This window comes from Erythranthe guttata, chromosome 3 (genome assembly GCF_056151865.1).
Source record: "Erythranthe guttata isolate IM_541 chromosome 3, IM_541, whole genome shotgun sequence".
Classification (NCBI taxonomy): Eukaryota; Viridiplantae; Streptophyta; class Magnoliopsida; order Lamiales; family Phrymaceae; genus Erythranthe; species Erythranthe guttata.
Genome location: NC_142535.1, coordinates 6,424,887 through 6,432,035, shown reverse-complemented (window position 1 = coordinate 6,432,035; position 7,149 = coordinate 6,424,887). Strand labels below are relative to the sequence as shown.

Sequence of the window (7,149 nt, the reverse complement as noted above, 5' to 3'; positions counted from 1 at the left end):
GTTATATACGCACTTCTTCAACTTCCAATTTTTCTTATTTTTCTTTTTTCTTATCTTCCTTCTTTTCACGTGAGCCGCCAATTTAATTTTATTTTCTTTTTCATTTTTTTCTTGGTTTCTTTTGTTGGTTTCTTTTTATTTTTTTTTTTATTTTTTTTTTATATAATGATCTTTTTATTTTGAAAAGTAATTTTATTGTAAACATTATATTAATTATATTAATTTTACATGTTATTATATTATAAATAATGTTAAATCAACATAATTTAATAAATCAAATACTCAAATTTATATGTAAACACTTAAATATAACTATTGCCTATTTTAATTACATAAATTTATAATTCATCACTTAAATATACTTATTACATATTTTGACCATGTGTTGTCCACACGTGAGCAATTAAGTCGCGCCTAAGCTTTCGATTTGCTTCTACTGATCTTATTGAATGACGACGCATCATATAATCATCTATGGATAGGTCGTTTGTTCTTGGATTCAAATCCAATTCTTCATGTATATCATAACCCATGAGCAATGAAGACTACTTGTAATTGGTCTCGTTCGTCGTAACGGCATTCCAATGCCTTGCCGACTATCCTGTTATATCACCACCCATAAACTGAGCTCATAGGTAATTCACTTCAATTTTTTTTGTATGTATATATTTATATTTTATATAATTTGTTTCTGGATTTTTTCGTTGTCCAATGATTTTAAAAAAATTAGACAAGCATATGTCTGAATTACCACATGTGGATCAACCACATGATTTTATACTTTCACAGTTCCCATCACAACATTGCTCGCGGAGTTTCTTTTGGGAAAAAAATGATTCTTGACAAAAGCACAAAGAAAGAAGAGAAGCAGAAGATGATGATGGGGCATGTTTGTATGTGTGTGGGTGTGCGTGAAAGAGTGAGAGAATAAGAGAGAGAAGGAGAAGAAAGAGCAAAAACAGGGCCCACAAATTTTTTAAGGTGAAATAACAAAAAAACCCTCCATTAAGCATGTGTATCGCACGTGCATTGGAAAATCAGAAGATTCGCCGGAATATTCCTCCTAGGTGGTTATGTGCGTCAAAAAAGTGAGTTTGGGTGTGCCCGTGCAACTTTTTTTAGTTAAGGTGGTAAAGTGCGAAAACGGGCAAAGTTCAGGTGGCGAAATGCTATTAACCCAATTTATATGTAAACACATAAATATAACTATTGCCTATTTTAATTACATAAATTTATAATTCATCACTTAAATATACTTATTACATATTTTGACCATGTGTTGTCCACACGTGAGCAATTAAGTCGCGCCTAAGCTTTCGATTTGCTTCTACTGATCTTATTGAATGACGGTGCATCATATAATCATCTATGGATAGGTCGTTTGTTCTTGGATTCAAATCCAATTCTTCATGTATATCATAACCCATGAGCCCTAAGAGACGTGGCGGGGTTGTTTTCTTCGTAATCTGACTCATCATCACCATATCCATCACGGTCGTCCTCTACAATCATATTGTGAAGTATGATACCTTGCATCATAATATTATTTGGTTTGTCGGATTCCATCCCCTCCCGGGCTGCTTCACTATTGCGAAACGAGCTTGCAAAATTCCAAAAGCTCGTTCGATTCACGTTCGTCCTCTACAATCATATTGTGGAGTATGATACTTGTCATCATAATATTTTTTTCCTCCCATTTTCCTTTAATTACAAAATAATCCCTAAACATTTTGGATAATTACATTTCCACCACTTGCAAGCCCTTTTTATTATTATATTATACACCTGGCACTTTGTAAAATATTGCTTTGCTGCGCCCATTCGTTCCTCCAATTTTTCTTTAATTACAAAATCATCCCTAACATTTTTGGATAATTACATCTCAACCCCCTGCTAGCCCTTTTTATTATTATATTATACACCTGACACTTTGTAAAATATTGCTTTGATGCACCCATTCTTTCCTCCCATTTTCCTTTAATTACAAAATCAGCCCTAACACTTTCAGATAATTACATTTCAACCCCTTACAAGCCCTTTTTATTATTATATTATACATCGGGCACTTTGTAAAATATTGCTTTGATGCACCCATCCGTTCCTCCATTTTTCTTTAATTACAAAATCAGCCCTAACATTTTCGGATAATTACATTACAACCCCTTGCAAGCCCTTTTTATTATTATATTATACACCTAACACTTTGTAAAATATTACTTTGTTGCTCCCATTCTTTTCCTCCCACTCCTTTAATTACAAAATCAGCCCTAACATTTTTGGATAATTACATTTGCACCCCTTGCAAGCCTTTTTATTATTATATTATACACCTGACACTTTGTAAAATATTGCTTTGTTGCACCCATTATTTTCCTCCCATTTTCCTTTAATTACAAAATCAGCCATAACATATTCGGATAATTACATTTCCACCCCTTGCAAGCCCTCTTTATTATTATATTATACATCTGGCACTTTGTAAAATATTGCTTTGATGCACCCGTTTGTTCCTCCAATTTTCCTTTAATTACAAAATCACCCCTAACATTTTCGGATAATTACATTTCAACCCCTTGCAAGCCCTTTTTATTATTATATTATACACCTAACACTTTGTAAAAAATTGCTTTTATTCACCTATTTTCCTATAATTACAAAATCAGCCCTAACATTTTTGGATAATTACATTTCCACCCCTTGCAAGCCCTTTTTATTATTATATTATACACCTGACAATATTTAAAATACTGCTTGCACCACCCATTCTTTCCTCCCATTTTCCTGTAATTATAAAATCAGCCCTAATATTTTTGGATAATTACATTTCCACCCTTTGCAAGCCCTTTTTATTATTATATTATGCATCTGACACTTATGTAAAATATTGCTTTACTGCACCCATTCTTTCCTCCCATTTTCCTGTAATTATAAAATCAGCCCTAACATTTTCGGATAATTACATTGCAACCCCTTGCAAGCCCTTTTTATTATTATATTATACACCTGACAATATTTAAAATACTGCTTGCAGCACCCATTCTTTCCTCCCATTTTCCTGTAATTATAAAATCAGTCCTCACATTTTCGGATAATTACATTTCCACCCTTTGCAAGCCCTTTTTATTATTATATTATGCACCTGAAGCTTTGTAAAATATTGCTTTACTGCACCCATTCTTTCCTCCCATTTTCCTTTAATTACAAAATCGGCCCTAACATTTTCGGATAATTACATTTCCACCCCTTGCAAGCCCTTTTTATTATTATATTATACACCTGATATAACATTTCCAATCTCCATTATCTCGGCTAGTTTTTCCTAATATTTTCTGTATTATTAATATTGGTATTTCCCGTATTATTTTCCCACAACCATGTAGTCGACAAGTTTTTCGGTATTAGTATTTGATATTCCCGACTTTGTATTTTGGTTTGTAATTTTAATTTTCATGTTTCGTACCCTTGGGCGATAATATATATTAATATTGTTTATTTACATTTGTTCCTACTACTGTTTTTCTTTGTTATTACATATTTATAGATTTATCCAAATTATTATGTGCTTATTAATCAATGCATAAACATTTGTGTCCATCTATATATATAATATATAAAAGTTGAATTACACACCTAATTGATTGACATTTGGCAATTTCAATTAGTGACATGTCCTCAATTTCATCCCAAGTGGTGAATTGATTGGTGGAAATAAATCATCAAAAAACATGTCATCATTTTCCATAATTAAAGATAATTAAATATATTTTATTAATATATTTATATCCTACCATTTATAAAATGCTCTAAATATAACAACTTTCTTGGAAGGGGTTTTTGTGCATAGGTCCCTAAGCAAGCATCTTTATTATTCTAGGTTTATGGGATATATCTCTTTCACCAATAAGTCCATCCCTTAATATTTGTTATAAATAAAGGGGTTTACTATTCATAGTGCGGTTTTTTCCAGCTACAGTGCGAAATAATTCATTTGTCAAAAAACACTTTAACCTTTTACAAAATCCTCTCAACCTCCAAATATTTCGACTTTTGTAGATCGTGATTTGTTTTCGTAGAAATCAGTTAAAACCCAACGATTATCAAGATGGCCAACATCGATCCCGTAGATGAGGTAAAAAATTGCGTTTTAGTGTTATTTTTTACGATTTTCAGTCGTTTCGTGTAGAATATCACGAAATTATTCAAGTCGTTTCGTGGTGTTTTGCACAAATTAACACCTTATTCGTGTTTTCCTGTCATTTCGTGTACTATACTACTAAATTATACCTCTTATTTCGTGTAAAGTCACACGAAACAGCAGTAAATTGTTTTGTTATTCATTTCGTGCAGTACTACACGAAATGTATACATTAATTTCGTGTACTTTTACACGAAATACCTAGTATTATTAATTTTTTTTTGTGTGCAAGTATCTAACTTTTTTTTGTATTTACGTAGCCATATGAAGACAATTTGTATTTTGATCCCTCGGTTTTGGATCAAAATGAATATGAAGATTTCTCTCACTTCTTCCAAGTTGATATTGTGTTCGGTAGTAGGGAAGAATTAATCAACGGGGCCAAAGCAACTGCAGTTAGTCATTGTCACCGTTTGATTTGTCAGTCTAGAAGGGAGAAAGCACAGTACTTGACGTGTGACAAATACGGACATGGCCGACAAACGAATATCGATGTGGAAGATCCTAGAAACAGTGGGGAAAAAAATGTGGTTGTCTGTTCAAATTGATTGGCAAAAAGTCAAGGTTTGATGAGTTATGGCGGTTGACTGTCAGCGATGGCAGGCATATTCATCGTGCGGCTTTGTTTCCTCACGGACAAGGTACGACTAGTCGTATAACTCCACAACAGAGAACTAAAGAATTGCAAAATTCTCACGTGAAGCCAATGCTAATCATGGATAGATTCAGGAAAGATGATCCGACGATACAAACCTCTATGAAGCATGTTTACAATGAGTTGGCCAAGATTAAATATGAGGAAATGAAGGGCATGACTATAATTCAGTTTATGATGCATAACTTTCAACAAGGCGAGTATTGATATTGGCATCGCGTCGATAGTGAAACGAGCAACAGGATTACAGATATTATGTTTGCATGTCCCGAATCTATTAAGTTACTACGGTTGTTCCCGTATGTTATATTGATGGACTGTACATACAAAACCAATAAGTAAGTCAAAATTACGATTGTTTAAATTATGATTATTGTGTTTTAATGTCTTGTATTGTTTAAATATGTAAAACCAACATTGTTGTAGGTATGTTATGCCTCTTTCGGAAATAATTGGGATAACTCCAGTTGGGAGGAATTTTACAATTGCTATTGCATTTATGTCGCATTAAGATGCAGACACCTACGGGTGGAATTTGAATTGTTTGAAAGAGTTGCTAGATGGTGTCGAACCTGATGCGATCTTGACAGATAGGGAGTTGGGTCTTTTGAAAGCACTGCCAAATGTCTTCCCATTTTCGTATCATATGTTGTGTATATTCCATATAAACAGAAATGTTGAGGCAAATGCGACGAAATTTATGGGAGGAAACAAAGACCAAGGTCTAATATTCCGACGTGTGCTGTGGGCTAAGCTGGTGAAATCAGAAACCGAAGAAGTGTATCATTACAATTACAATGAAATTGTTGGACGGTATGCTGGGTATCCTAGACTGATACAGTATTTGAATGATACGTGGTTGATATACAAGGAGAAGTTTGTTCGAGCCTATACTCGCAATGTGTATCATTTTGGCAACACGAGCACCAAAAGGTATTATATGTTTTAGTTATTTAAATCATAAAATATATTATATAAAAATAATATTTGTAATTTGATTGTGGTTGTATGCTTTGATTGTTGTTGTAATTGGATAGGGTGGAGAGTGCTCATTCTTCAGCGAAGGGTTGGTTAAATGCTTCGACCAAAGGTCTGGATAACGTTCAAGGCAAACTTTCGGACCAAGTTTTTATCCAAATTAGTCAGCTGAAGTGCGATTTTTCATTATCATCCAAGATAAGGAAGCATACTGCAGCATGGCCGTGTTTTCAGGGTTTGATTTGTTATGTTACACATCTGGCATTAGAGAAATTGGATCAAGAGGTGGAGTCCCCGGCGATGCAAGATCCGAGTATTTGCACACACTATCTTTGGAATACTCATGGGCTCCCATGCGCGTGCAAAATTGTGCAGAAATGGAAGATAATGACACGTTTGTCATTTTAGACTTGCATCCATTCTGGAGTACCATGGTAGTTGAGCCTTCGGAGCTACATGAGTATCAAGTAAACCGCGAGGAGATTGTGGATAGATAGATTCATGACCTGAATTGCAATTTGAAGAAGATGGATTACACGAGTAAGATAAATGTCGTGGCCTCATTGCATGGCATCGTTATCCGTCTACGTCGCATCTGTCTGAGCCATCATTTGTTAAGACCAAAGGACAACCAAAGAATAACTCGGCAAAGAGAGACCCTTCCGGATGGCAGTATCATATTGATGAGGAGACAATTAAGTCGTCTTGTGGTTCCAAGGGTCGCCAAACCTCATCTGGTGCAAAGATTCCTAAAGCAAAGGTTGAGAGAAGCACTGATGGAATGCCTCAATCGAAGATGAAAGGTCGTGGTTCTCGTATTCCCACACAAGAGTTTGATGCCCCTACAATACCTGCACATGAAGGAATCGACTTTTATTCTTTCGTGCCCACATTTATGGATCCGTCTTATTCAATATTATGTTAACGTGATGGCGGATGGCAAATGTGGGTTCCGATGTGTTGCTCAAGCCGTGTACGTGGATCAAGAAAGATGGCCGCAAGTGAGAGGGGAGTTGCTTATTGAGTTATACGAGCATGCTAATGTGTACACGGCGATGTTTGGCAGTACCGGATACGTTGAGGTCATACGCAAGTGTGACTGGATCTCAGGGCCTTGTCCACAAGATTATTGGATGGACATGAATGAAATGGGATTGGCCATTGCTACCAGCTACAGTGCATCAGTGGTACTTTTGACTCAAGTAGGGAGTATGACTTACCTGCCTATGTTTGGCAGTGGTCACTTATCATGTATGATTGTTGTGACATTGCACAACAATCATTTCATGTTTGTTAATTTTGTCGCGAATAGTCCTCTACC

General features: G+C 35.0%; 1 non-coding gene across 1 annotated transcript; it reads left to right on the top strand.

The window, feature by feature from the left end:
- Positions 1-533: 533 nt before the first annotated feature.
- Positions 534-631, top strand: LOC148771645 (small nucleolar RNA Z43). Its single transcript, XR_016030582.1, has one exon. It is a non-coding gene; the product is annotated as a small nucleolar RNA Z43 (small nucleolar RNA).
- Positions 632-7,149: the final 6,518 nt, after the last annotated feature.